Here is a 12,095-nt window from a genome sequence, read left to right as displayed (position 1 = left end):
TACAAATTATTTTACTGCAAACTAACAAATATAAAAAATGACTTCAAAGCTGAAATTCACTTTTAATTAAAAATTACTTTAAAAATTTATTATACAATTCATTTTACTGGAAACTAAGAAAAAAAAATTACTTACAAAAAATAACTTGAAAGCTAAAATCTAGTTTTAATTAAAAATTACTTTAAAAAAATTATAATACAAATACAAATTATTTTACTGGAAACTAAGAAATAAAAAAAATTAGTTAAAATTTTTTTCTTAAACCTTAAATCTAGTTTTAATTATAAATTATTACAAGAAAATTATGTTATAAATTATTTTACTGCAAACTAAGAAATAAAAAAATTACTTCAAAAAATTACTTTAAAGCAAAAATCTACTTCTAATTAAAGAACCAAATTTTTTTGACCTATATATAATTTTTTTCATATTTACTTCTATAAATAATTACTTACATAAAATTATAACAAAAATTTATTATCAATTACAATTATTTTGACTGTTATATAATTTTTTTCATATTTACCAACTTTTTTCAAGACTCAAATTTTTTTTATTTAAATAAATATCATGACATATTTCTTCTCTTTTATACACACAAACAAGGGATATAAAATATAAAATTAATTTAATTAAAAAATTATTAACAATTATAATTTCAAATTGGTCTAAAAAATTACTTCAAAAATATCTTATAATATAATTTATTTGACAGAAATTTACGAACTTCATTCACAAATTTAACTCTCAAGAACCAAATTTTAAACCAATTAAAATTTTGATGGCAAATTTCTTCTATTTTATACACACAAACAATCATATAAAATATAAAACTAATTTAAATAAAAATTTCATAAAATTTATACATTGAAACTGCTACAAAAAATTACTTAAAAATAAATAATACAAATTATTTTATGGGATATTACGAAATAAAAATATAAAACTAATTTAATTAAAGAGTTACTAAAAAGTATACCTTCTAACTGCTATAAAAATATAGGTTACAAAAATTATAACACAAATTATTAATTTCAAAATTATAAACCTAATTCAAATATTTAACTTCAACCAAACAAATTTAAAACAGAAATCCCTACACACTTACAAAACTCAAGGCTCTTTCTGTATTCAGAAAACTCTAAGTCACTGACCACACACAACTAGAGCTCAGCATACAATGAAAGAAGAAAGAAATTTCTAATTTGAAGCCGTGAGCAATGAAAGATTTATTTCTAATTTGGAGCTGAAAACGTGAGTTCAAGTTCAAAACGTGAGCACTGGTATTTATAGCCAACAAATCGCCATTGGTGATGGCTATTTCTTCTTGTGCAACCCGCCAATGGGAGTTGCAACTTGCAGGCAACTCGCCAATGGCAGTTGCAACTCCCTTTTCTGAAAAGCAAGCTCCTGCACCCCTGCAAAAGCGCCTGCAGCCTGTACCATGGAACTCGCCAGTCAAACTGGCGGTTCCCAGCTGCTTCTGCGTCTCGCCATTAGGACCGGCGACTTAGGCTCTGCACGGTCATATCGCCACTGGGTGTGGCGGGTTGCTCACTGACACCAGTTAGGGTCTTGCATGCACGTAAAAAACTGCCCCATGCTGTAATTATTTTAGAAACGACCCCATCTGGGGAAATAGTTTCTAAAACTACCCCAGATGGGGAAATTTGCCATGTTGTTGTAGTTGGTTCTCTTCCCATGCGTGCCGCGTGTGCTTATCGCTTATGCTTACTTTGATATATATATATAGCAAAGTAGCCTCACTCTCTCTCTCTTTCTTTGTCTACCACATCTGTGTGAAGAAAGAAATGAAATGGCTTGCGCAGTTGTGCACTTGTGTGCCTGTACTTGCCACTGGCATATATGTGAATAGAGTATGACACCTTCCATCAAGCCCTAATTAATAACCAACCAATTGCAACTTTTCATGGATAAAAAAGAAAAAAAAACACCCCATGATCTCTCTCTCTCAACTTGGTTGTCAAAATGGTGGCAATAGTCCATCCACACTTGAAAGCACTCTATATAGTACTACACCAAAAAAATTCTGTTTTTTTCTCTCCCTTTCTCTTTGTGTCTTTCCATTTATACATGCCGTCCTCCCCACCGATACTTATCTCTCTCTCTCTCTCTCTCTAGCTATAGCAGTCTCGATCAAGACCACTTTAGATGGCATAATTACAAGGACCACACGATATATGGCAAAGCAAAGGGGTTGGTCTGGGGTTGTTTTCAAGCAGGATGAGATAACTATGACAACAAATTAAGCACTGGTTAATTTGTGTAGTAGTACATACACGATAATATATGTAGTAGGGAGTGCTTGATTGCGAGAGCACAATTATCCTCCAAAAAAGTCGTGCTTAAATTTTCTCAAAATGCCTTTAATTTCATTTCTGTGTGTATGGATGGTTTTTGTCTTTTTTTTTTTTTTTCCTGTCTGTACTATATAAGGAAAAAGGAACGAGAAAGCATTTGTGGTTGAAATTGCAAGCTTCAATTTCAACTCATTTGTTTCAAAACTTGTTGTTTCTTTCCCCCTTGTTTTTTTTTCCTTATTGTATAGAGACACATAATTTGTGGGTTTTAATCAGTTGATCATAATCATTTATAAACAAAATGGCTACCCACTTGTCTAACTTGTACAACTGGATATAGATAAATAATTCTGACTTTGTGCAGACTAAAACAAATTAAAATGTTGATAGTGAGGGGTTGTTACCTCAAATAAATTGTTTCCTTTGAATCAGAAATTAGTTATGTACTAAGTTTTCAGGAATTCATATATGATTCTGATGGATGATAAGCCTATAATTAATTCATCTTCCCCTCATGTTGAAAGTATCTGAAGTTCATGAATTCCGACCAGTCATATATGATCTAATAAAATAATTAATGTACGTGTGGGCCAGAAGAAAAAGGACATTTGCTAGTGATTAGGGCATTAAATTAAGTAACACAAGTTATTCTGCAAACTTTACATATACATAGAGGGCACCCATGTACCTCAAGTGGGTATACAGATATTTTTCATGTTGGAGTATTCCATTGGCTTTTCCCCTCAACATCAGAACTTGACTAGGTTGTTTGTGTTCTGTGGAGTTAACTGGATACCAAGATAGAATTGTTTGGTTCTTCTTTTGGATTTTTTTGGTTGAAGCTGTATTCATTATTGAAGTATAGCTTTTGACAGAAAGCAGAAATCATACCCATCTTCGTCCATTATGAGAGGAACTTGTCTCCTACCAAGAGTTTAACTATAATAAATTAAATTGATTAATAAGAGCAAGTTCTTCATTGCATTAATTGTATTATCTTTTTTCTTCTATGATTTGATTAGATGGCCCTAAAGTTTCTTTCACACCCTAGGCAACTTTCCCAAATCAATGTTAATTGGTAGGGCCCAATGATTTTATGATTAAAATCTACACGCAGTCGTTAGGGTTACCTCCAATGGTAGAATTAAAGAGAAGCGACAATAAAGTTTTGATTTTGATTTCCACTGTTGTCCTTTGTCTAAAGCTTGTATTGATTGGTTATCTATAATTATTAATTACCTGTACATGTCTTTTTTTATCAGAAATAATTACCAGTACATTACCTGTTGTACATTATATAAATGCTTCTAAATATTGTAGATACAAAAAAATATAACTATATAAGAATTTAATTAGGTGCAGCATAGCGAATTTTAAAGTTTAATTATTTTTTTTCCTCTTGACTAGGCATTTTCAAAGATGAAATAAAATGTGGAACTAGCATTTAAATCTGAGCTATAATTAGGTAAAGTCTTCTGTAAAATAATTAATGGCTGTGACATTTTGGACCCTAACATTAGGGGGTAATGTTTCCCTACGACCAATTACTTTTGGTTAGAGTATAGGTAATTAATTTGAAATAAGAAAAATATAAAATAAAGAGAGAAAGATTACAAATTTATTTCAAATTAAATTTGAAATTTTTATCAGTATTAAATTTGAGAATTTATAATTAGGAATTGAGAAAAAAGTTGTGGTAAATGGTAATGCAAAGACTGTTTGTCTTCATTTCTTTTTTTTTTTTTTTGATAAATCAAATATCTTGTCTTCAAAAAGTGACGTCCGTAAAGGTTTTGCAGTCGTCTATTTGCATCAGTAAAGTATTAATTGTAAGTTGGTTTATAGCGAAATTTGATTGAAACAGGGTATATAAGGATAATAACCTATAGTATAATCTTTCAGAAACTAGCTAGCAACAAAGTTCGATCCATTGTAATCAAGAACTAGTTTCAACAGTGACCAAGATTCTACATATATAAATCGAATAACTCCTAGCTAGTTGAAGATTACACATTGGTTAGAGTACATATATATTGACGAAAAAGCAGTGAACCAAAGTAACTACCCAGATGTTTAACCTTCCTATCATCCATAGGCCCCTATGTGCTGCAGAAAATTATCTATGATGGAAAGAGCTGTTTAAAAGGCAAGCCAAGAATAATAAAATTAAGTGAGACAACACAAGGATAACATCTTTACAGGAAAAGTGGACATGATCTGAAGACTCTGGGTTGGATTGACACAATGCAATCTACTGGCTGTTTAAAATGAGTGACATTACTTATTATAAGAGTGTAAATAAGATGACATACGTTCTTTTTAACATATTTTTTATGATTTAGGTAAAATTTCTTGTAAATTACAAAAATGACGAGTAAGGTTCATTATAAGTAAATTGAGATTTGTTGGCAGTGTACATAAAACCTGCACACAAAAACTAGCACCTTTCACACTCTTTCATGGACTCTAAGAAAACTTAAAATCAGTTGTTGGCCATGGACTTTATATACAAGTAGATCAATCCGCTGCAAATAAGTATTTGGGACATTGGACGTGTATCGATATCGTCGAGGGATGTATAACCAGTGTTGTAAATTCTGACTGTTTCATGAACTGGACCATCTAATTATAATGACCCGATTAAGATTTATGCCTGTTAACTTTATTCTGCTGATGAATTGGGTATCAGATCGATAAATTAGTGAAAACCGTGACTATAACTAGCTAATTGTTTGAACTGGTGGTTATTTAAGTGCAGGTCATTTTGCAATATTATAGAATCAATCTTCCATCATTATGCCACCGTACTATTAATCAGTGTCCAATGTATTTTGACTGAGTGGATGCCTACACTGTATTATAACAAGATAAAGTATCCTCATTCAATTCCTCAGTACTATGAAGTAAGCTTTGTGGGCAATCATTTTGTTTTCACTATCGTGCTCTTATCTACAATATTCTTACAGTTAACATTTTGGCAGGAGTTTGAAGCACGTTTGAGAGTAATAATTTAGTACTATATTACAAAGTTCTATAAATTATTTTTATTATGATACTATGTCAACCCAAAATACCAATACCAAAAATAAGTAGGATGCTTGACAAATAAACACGTGCGCACAGATGTGATTGTGTTTTGTTTAATTTCTTCTTTCATGCTAGTTGTAAGTATGAAGAGCTACGGAATTGGATATATATATATATATATATATATATATATATATATATATATATATATATATATATATATAAATGAAAATGTATTAATCCTTATAATTAATATCTATTTCCATGAATGACTAATTCTTATAAGTTTCACTCAATTACTTAATTACAAAAGTATCGATCTCTTAACTTTAATGTCTAAACGAGTACAAATATATGGATGGTAATAATAACAATAAAAAGTTAGAGCCTGTAGGAAATATTTCTCACGAATCTAAATTTTTCTTAGCGGGTAAATACAAAATAGAATAATAATACGTGAATCATTCATAATTTTATACATCTCATCAACAATTTTCATTGTTCTATATCTCTTCCAATCATATCATACTTATATTACTTATATTTTTCTCTCTCTTTTTTACTCTTTTTAGGTGTTAGATAATATATATTGGGCGTTCACGAAAATATTTTCCTACAAAATATTTATCATCTATGTATAGAATAATGTTTGTTGAGATCAGTTACAGTATGTGTGTCTCATACATCACTTACATTAATAAATTTAACATGACAATTAAAATAGTATGTAGATTTTTTTTATAAATTTACTGTAACTAGTAAAAATTACTCAATAATTATCTATGTCTTATTTATTATCATTTCACTTGAATAAATTATTCAATATTTTATTTTATCGAAACAAAATTTATTTTTTCTTTTATTCTACATTTATATTGTATGTCTCTGTGTTCCCTTACGGATACTAATACTAGTTACTCATAAATGAGGGAAGTGCATATGAATGTACTTAATCAAGTTCGTTCTGATTAATTAGCGTATCGATCCTGTAGTTTGTTTGTCTCTTTCCCTCTTATTTAACCTTGTAAAGTTGTAATACTTTTGTTTACTGGTTAAAGCTTAAGTAGTCAAGTTAATATTCTGTCTCATTTATTTTATTTTTTTATTAGTAAATATTGATTGTTAATTTATTGGTTTTTACAGTTAGATAAATTAATACTCCAGTCTTTTGATAAAACTTGGTCCATAAAAAAAGAAAAAGAAAGTTTGTTCTAATTTATAAAAGTGTAAATCTTTTAGTGGCAGCCAATATTGACTTTTCATCCTTGTGACTATTATTTGTGCAGTTTAAGTTCTTGGTCATCTCCTTTGCTTGTTCCCCAAATATAGTAGCAGCTGCAGCTTTTAGAGTAGCCAATACTCTGGAAGGCACTTATATCTCCTGCCTAAACTTAGTGTAATGGCACGCACATCTTCATCCACATGTAGTATCTCCTTTGGATCACGTTTTCAAAGCCAATCTACTGTAAAGAAAGATAAGATTGCACGTGCAATGAAAAGTAGGAACGGTCAAAAACAAACAGTGTAAGTGTCTAAGTCCTTAATTAATTTTGTCTTTAATCATCTTCTCGTGCTCTTGAAATTAAATGCAACCCTCTAAGGATCAAATTTGGTCTCCTGCCATTGTTGGAAAATATGGAAGTATTTTAGGCTGAGAATAATTCTAATCATTAAAATTTTATAATTATTTTAATTATTAGGTGAAGACTTCATCAGTTGGGAAAGGTTTAAATAAAAGTACTTGTGCATCCTCCTTGTTAGAACCCGAAATAAAGTGTTGTAGGGTGAGCACAAAAGTAAAATAATTAAAGTATAAATTTTAGGTCTATCAATAAAAATGATTTGTTTTTAATTTTTATAAAGCAAAAAATATCTCATTTATTATGAAAAAGGTGACATATGTTGGAAAAAAAGTCTCATAGTTATCTCATTTAAAGTAATTTTTTTAAAAAAAAATTGTTTTAAGTTTCACTTACAGGTGGATCGGCTCTATCTGTTCATCCTTAATCTCTTCGATCTTTTAGCTCTAGGTTATAAGATTGTGTAGCTTCCTGGCTCGAAACTCAATCTGATTCGCTCACCCTTAGCCTCTTAGCCCTTCTAACTAGTTCAAGGTTGGAGGACTATGTATTTTTCCAATAGGAACCCAAATCCATTCGATCACATTGGATTATATATGAAACTCATTCTAAGGAAAGAGCGTCAACTCCACGATAATAGAAACCAACTTCCCATCTCGAGCATACCGAAATCAATGTAATCACTCATGGATAAAGGCCTAAATGGGTCAAAAGGTAGATGTAGATAGATCACACTGTTGAATGCTCTAATTATGTCACCTCAAATCCTCAAAGAAACCTACATTAGAATAATTTATTACAAAAAGTTAAATTAAATTAAAATTCCTTATAAGCTGATATATTCTTTCGGTATCGCTCTAAAAGTGTATTAAAAGTAAAGTAGGAAATATATCCAAATACAAACCTAGATTTAGTTGAAGAGGTAAATTTATAAAAAGGGACGAATCACAGTTCAAATTTATGTCAAACTTAATTATCTCTTATGAAACATATGGGTTGATAGATAATTGTCACTCTTAAATGTGATATCCACCAATACATGTATATATAACTTAAAAATTACTAAATAACGAATCATAATTCATGATTAAACCATGAAAAGATATTTTCCTATTTATATATATCAATATCAGCAAGTATACTAAATTACTGCATGTATATCATCCTTTTAAGATTCTGTTATAAATTAGGAGGTAGGGAATCTATGATACTTATATAAGGAATGATTCTATTAATTTGGGTAGTAGTGTCAATTATGGATACTTAATTACAGGATTATTTATTTTTATCGTCTTTGCCATAATTAAGAACCGTGTGACGCTAAATTCTTTCTGGGAAGATAGTGAAAGAAAACGGTAGTACATTGCAATGATAGGTGCTTTTAAAGGAGTTATGTCTTTTCATGTCCTATACGAAAGGGTATTGTGTCTTACCCTTGTTCTTTTTTGCTTGGTCTGATACGAAGACAAATTACAGCACAAGTTAAAATTGATTTCAGATAGATAGAAAATGAAATAATCACCGCCATCAACTAACTAATTCATGATTCAAACATTAATTCGTGGATTTTACTAGATATATTTAGACATGCATAAAATAAAGAGCTAGAAGCGATGCCTCTGTACTCTGTAGCGTTTCATTGTCAGCATGCCAATGAATAGTTGATTGTTAATTACAACCCAACTTGGAACATTTTCCTTTGACAGATAAAACGAGGTAGCTTAATTATTGCCAAACTGGGAATATTGACTAATTGACCCTTCTTCTATATGTTCCCCGATTGGATTAATACTTTTATAATGTCACAGTAATTAACAATTTTTAATATGTGTATTAAACTTGCCTGTTTCATATTTGAAATATTTTATTGAAGTTTTAATGAGAAAGCCTTAAAAAACTCATTTAATATGAATAAAATTTAAATACATGATACATAATATATAGAGAAAGAGAGAGATTAGTTTTGATACAATGTTAGTGTGAATTTTTTTACACTATGAACCAATTGAAAATGTTTTAAAATAACTATTACAAAAAATGATAAATTTTAATTATATGACCATCTATGGTAAGATGATATTATAAAAATATATTCTAATTAAATCTATATAGACAAAGAATTCAAAGTGTTCGATATATAAAAGTCAAAATGACTTTGTTCTTTGGCAATTCTTCTCATCATTCTTATCCTAATTAATAAAATTTGAACTAACATTTTCAACCTTTTTATTGATTCAATGCGGTTATTCAATGCAATAATAATAAATGACATTTAGGCATATATGACAAAAACCATCCACCGTGTATTTTATTTACAACTCTAGCTAAAAGGTCACATTAACAGAATACCATATATATTGCGTATATGATATCATGATAAAGATGATGCTACATGCATTAACTTTCTAAGAACTGATCATGCTTGTGAATGATGACTAACATTCAGTGGAAATTATCAAGCAAAGAATTGGGTTTCTTTATGAACAGAAGAAGAAGAAGAAGGGGGGGAAAAGATTAAAGGAGGGGGGCCATGCTAGAAGCTGTTTAGTCATTGTGTCAGCATGTGTCACAAAACAGAAACCATCTAAATGCTCAGGGCCATATATATAATTCTTGGAAATATATATAACTCTTCATATATATCATAGTATATAATTCTTGAACAATTGTAAATTAAAGCTTTTATACACACAGAAAATGTTGTAAGGTTCATCAATCATGTTGGGTGGCGTGCATGGACAAACATAATGGGTGGGGGAGGGGGCGACAAAGACAGTTACATTCAGGTATACATATAAATTAAAGGGGTACATGATTTAGTTTTTTTGTTGAAGGCAGGTACATGATTTAGTTAAAACATCGGGGATATGTCATTCAAATAATTAAAACAAAGTTCAACGAGTACATATATAAAGTTGTAAATCTGAATTATTGAATCTCACTGGTCGCACTGGTGTAATGGAGAGGTGGTAGTAGTGTGGACTGTGGTACCACGTTAAGGGCTTTTTTTTTCTTTTTAAATAAATTTTCCTAATTAAAATAATTATGTATGTTCTAAAAAATTAAATGAAAACAAAAGTTACTTTTTTAAGACTTTTACAAAATTTAAATATAATTACCCTAAAAAAATTAATACAATAATTTAAAAACCTAAAAATTATATTATGGAATCACTTTTTTTTTAATTCAAACACGCACTCTATTAATAATTAAATTAAAAAAATTATACAGTTTTAGCCATTCTTAATGATAAACAAGAAGTGGAAAAGTTAGACTTTTTTAAGTAAATTTAATTAGAGAAAGAGAGTTATATATGGATAGTAGTTTTTTAAGTAATTTTAATTAGAGAAGGAGAGTTATATATGTTACATAATCATCTAATTACAATTCAATATATGATAATTTATTAACTTTTAAAATAATTCAATAAGCATCGTATATATAAATCTGTTTAACATTCTTCCATATCTAGTTTTGATTCGATTGTATGTTATGATTGTATGTTTTGATTCAAATTTTGAATATTCTAGCTAGTGTTTGTGTTTCAGTACAGTTTGATTCTCAATGAAAATTACGATAATTATTTTTTAGAGGAAAAAATTTCGAGACTTCGAATTCAATTATAGTGTTTCTCTAAAAGTTCTGCAATCTAACAACGATTAGCTTTCAATTGATGACATTTATATGAGTCAAAATCTTAATTTTTTGAATTAGATTAAGATCTTGATTAGCCAATTAACAAGTATAAATAACCAATTTTGACTTAATTTTCAAGTTGAATGCAATAAAACAAAAAAAGTGTGCCAGCTTGAACAAGTATAAACATGTGTAAGCAAATAATTTTATTCGACTTATTCTCAAAGAAATTGAATTGCGCAATAATCGATTTGATCAAGATCAAGTCAACAAAAGGTTAATTGATCAAGTCAACAAGGTTAAAGAAAATACTGAATTATAATTTTGATCTCCTAATTTTCTAAAATGATGATTTTGATTTTCTTAATTTTTAATTATAATATTTAGTCCCTTATAATTTTATAAATTTGTGATTTTGGCCTTCTAATAAATTATTAACTATTAATTATGATCATTAGAGATATTAAATTAATTTTAAGTTAAATAAAAATTATTAATCAATAAAAAAACTTTAATAAAAAAATTATTAATCCTAATATAGTGTTAATACTGGTGAAGTCACATGGGACGGTGAAAGTAAAAGAGGTGTTGGTGGAGAAGAGGAAAAAAACTATTGTGAAAAATTATGATCAATAATTTTTTGTTCAATTTTTCTAATAATTAATATTTTGATTAATTTATAATTTTTTCTAATAATTAATATTTTGATTAATTTATAATTAACTTAATATTAGTTAGAATTATTTATTAATAATTTATTAGAAGGATCAAAATCATTAATATATAAGATTGGGAGATCATATCTTATAGAAAACTAAAATTATAAATTTGAGAAATTAGAAGAATCAAAATTACAATTTAATCTTAATTTAAAAACAAAAAACTTCAGTGTTGGCTTAAATTGATGCTAATTTCAAATTAGCGTCTCTCTTGCATCAGCTAGAGACTCGATTAAATATAACATACAAGAAGAAGGTTCCAGTTAAAAATAATAATTTATGAACCTATTTGAAAATTCTCAACCAGTTTAGGGACTTAGTAATTTTACCATTTAGATATTGTTCTTAGTTGAATTTTGATGTTGGAATTTTATTCACTATTCTTAGTTGAATTTGACTGATGTAATTTTTCTATGTTCTGATTCTTCTTGATGACAGACTTTTGATGTTGAAATTTTATGTTTTAATTTTCTTTTCCATATCTTGTTACTGCTTGAATATATGAATTTTTATGCTTGAATTATTTTGTTATTACTTGAGTATTGTTCTTAAACTTTTTAAATTTATTTGAATTGTGCCAAAGGAAATTGGAGTTATAACAAACATTTCCCTTCCCAATTTAAGTCTCCATTATATGAGGTTTCTAATTAATCAAATGTATTTCCATTTGTCTTCTAATGTTGAAAACTTTGTGGTGGTTCACAGTACCTTCAAAGTTTAAAAACACACTTGAAGATTATAAAATCCTATCCCAACTCAAAGGACCAGGGCTTCAATATCTATCCAAGCTCCAGTCCATATGGATAATGCAC

Source organism: Glycine soja, chromosome 17 (genome assembly GCF_004193775.1).
Source record: "Glycine soja cultivar W05 chromosome 17, ASM419377v2, whole genome shotgun sequence".
Taxonomy (NCBI): domain Eukaryota; kingdom Viridiplantae; phylum Streptophyta; class Magnoliopsida; order Fabales; family Fabaceae; genus Glycine; species Glycine soja.
This window is presented reverse-complemented; position numbering follows the sequence as displayed.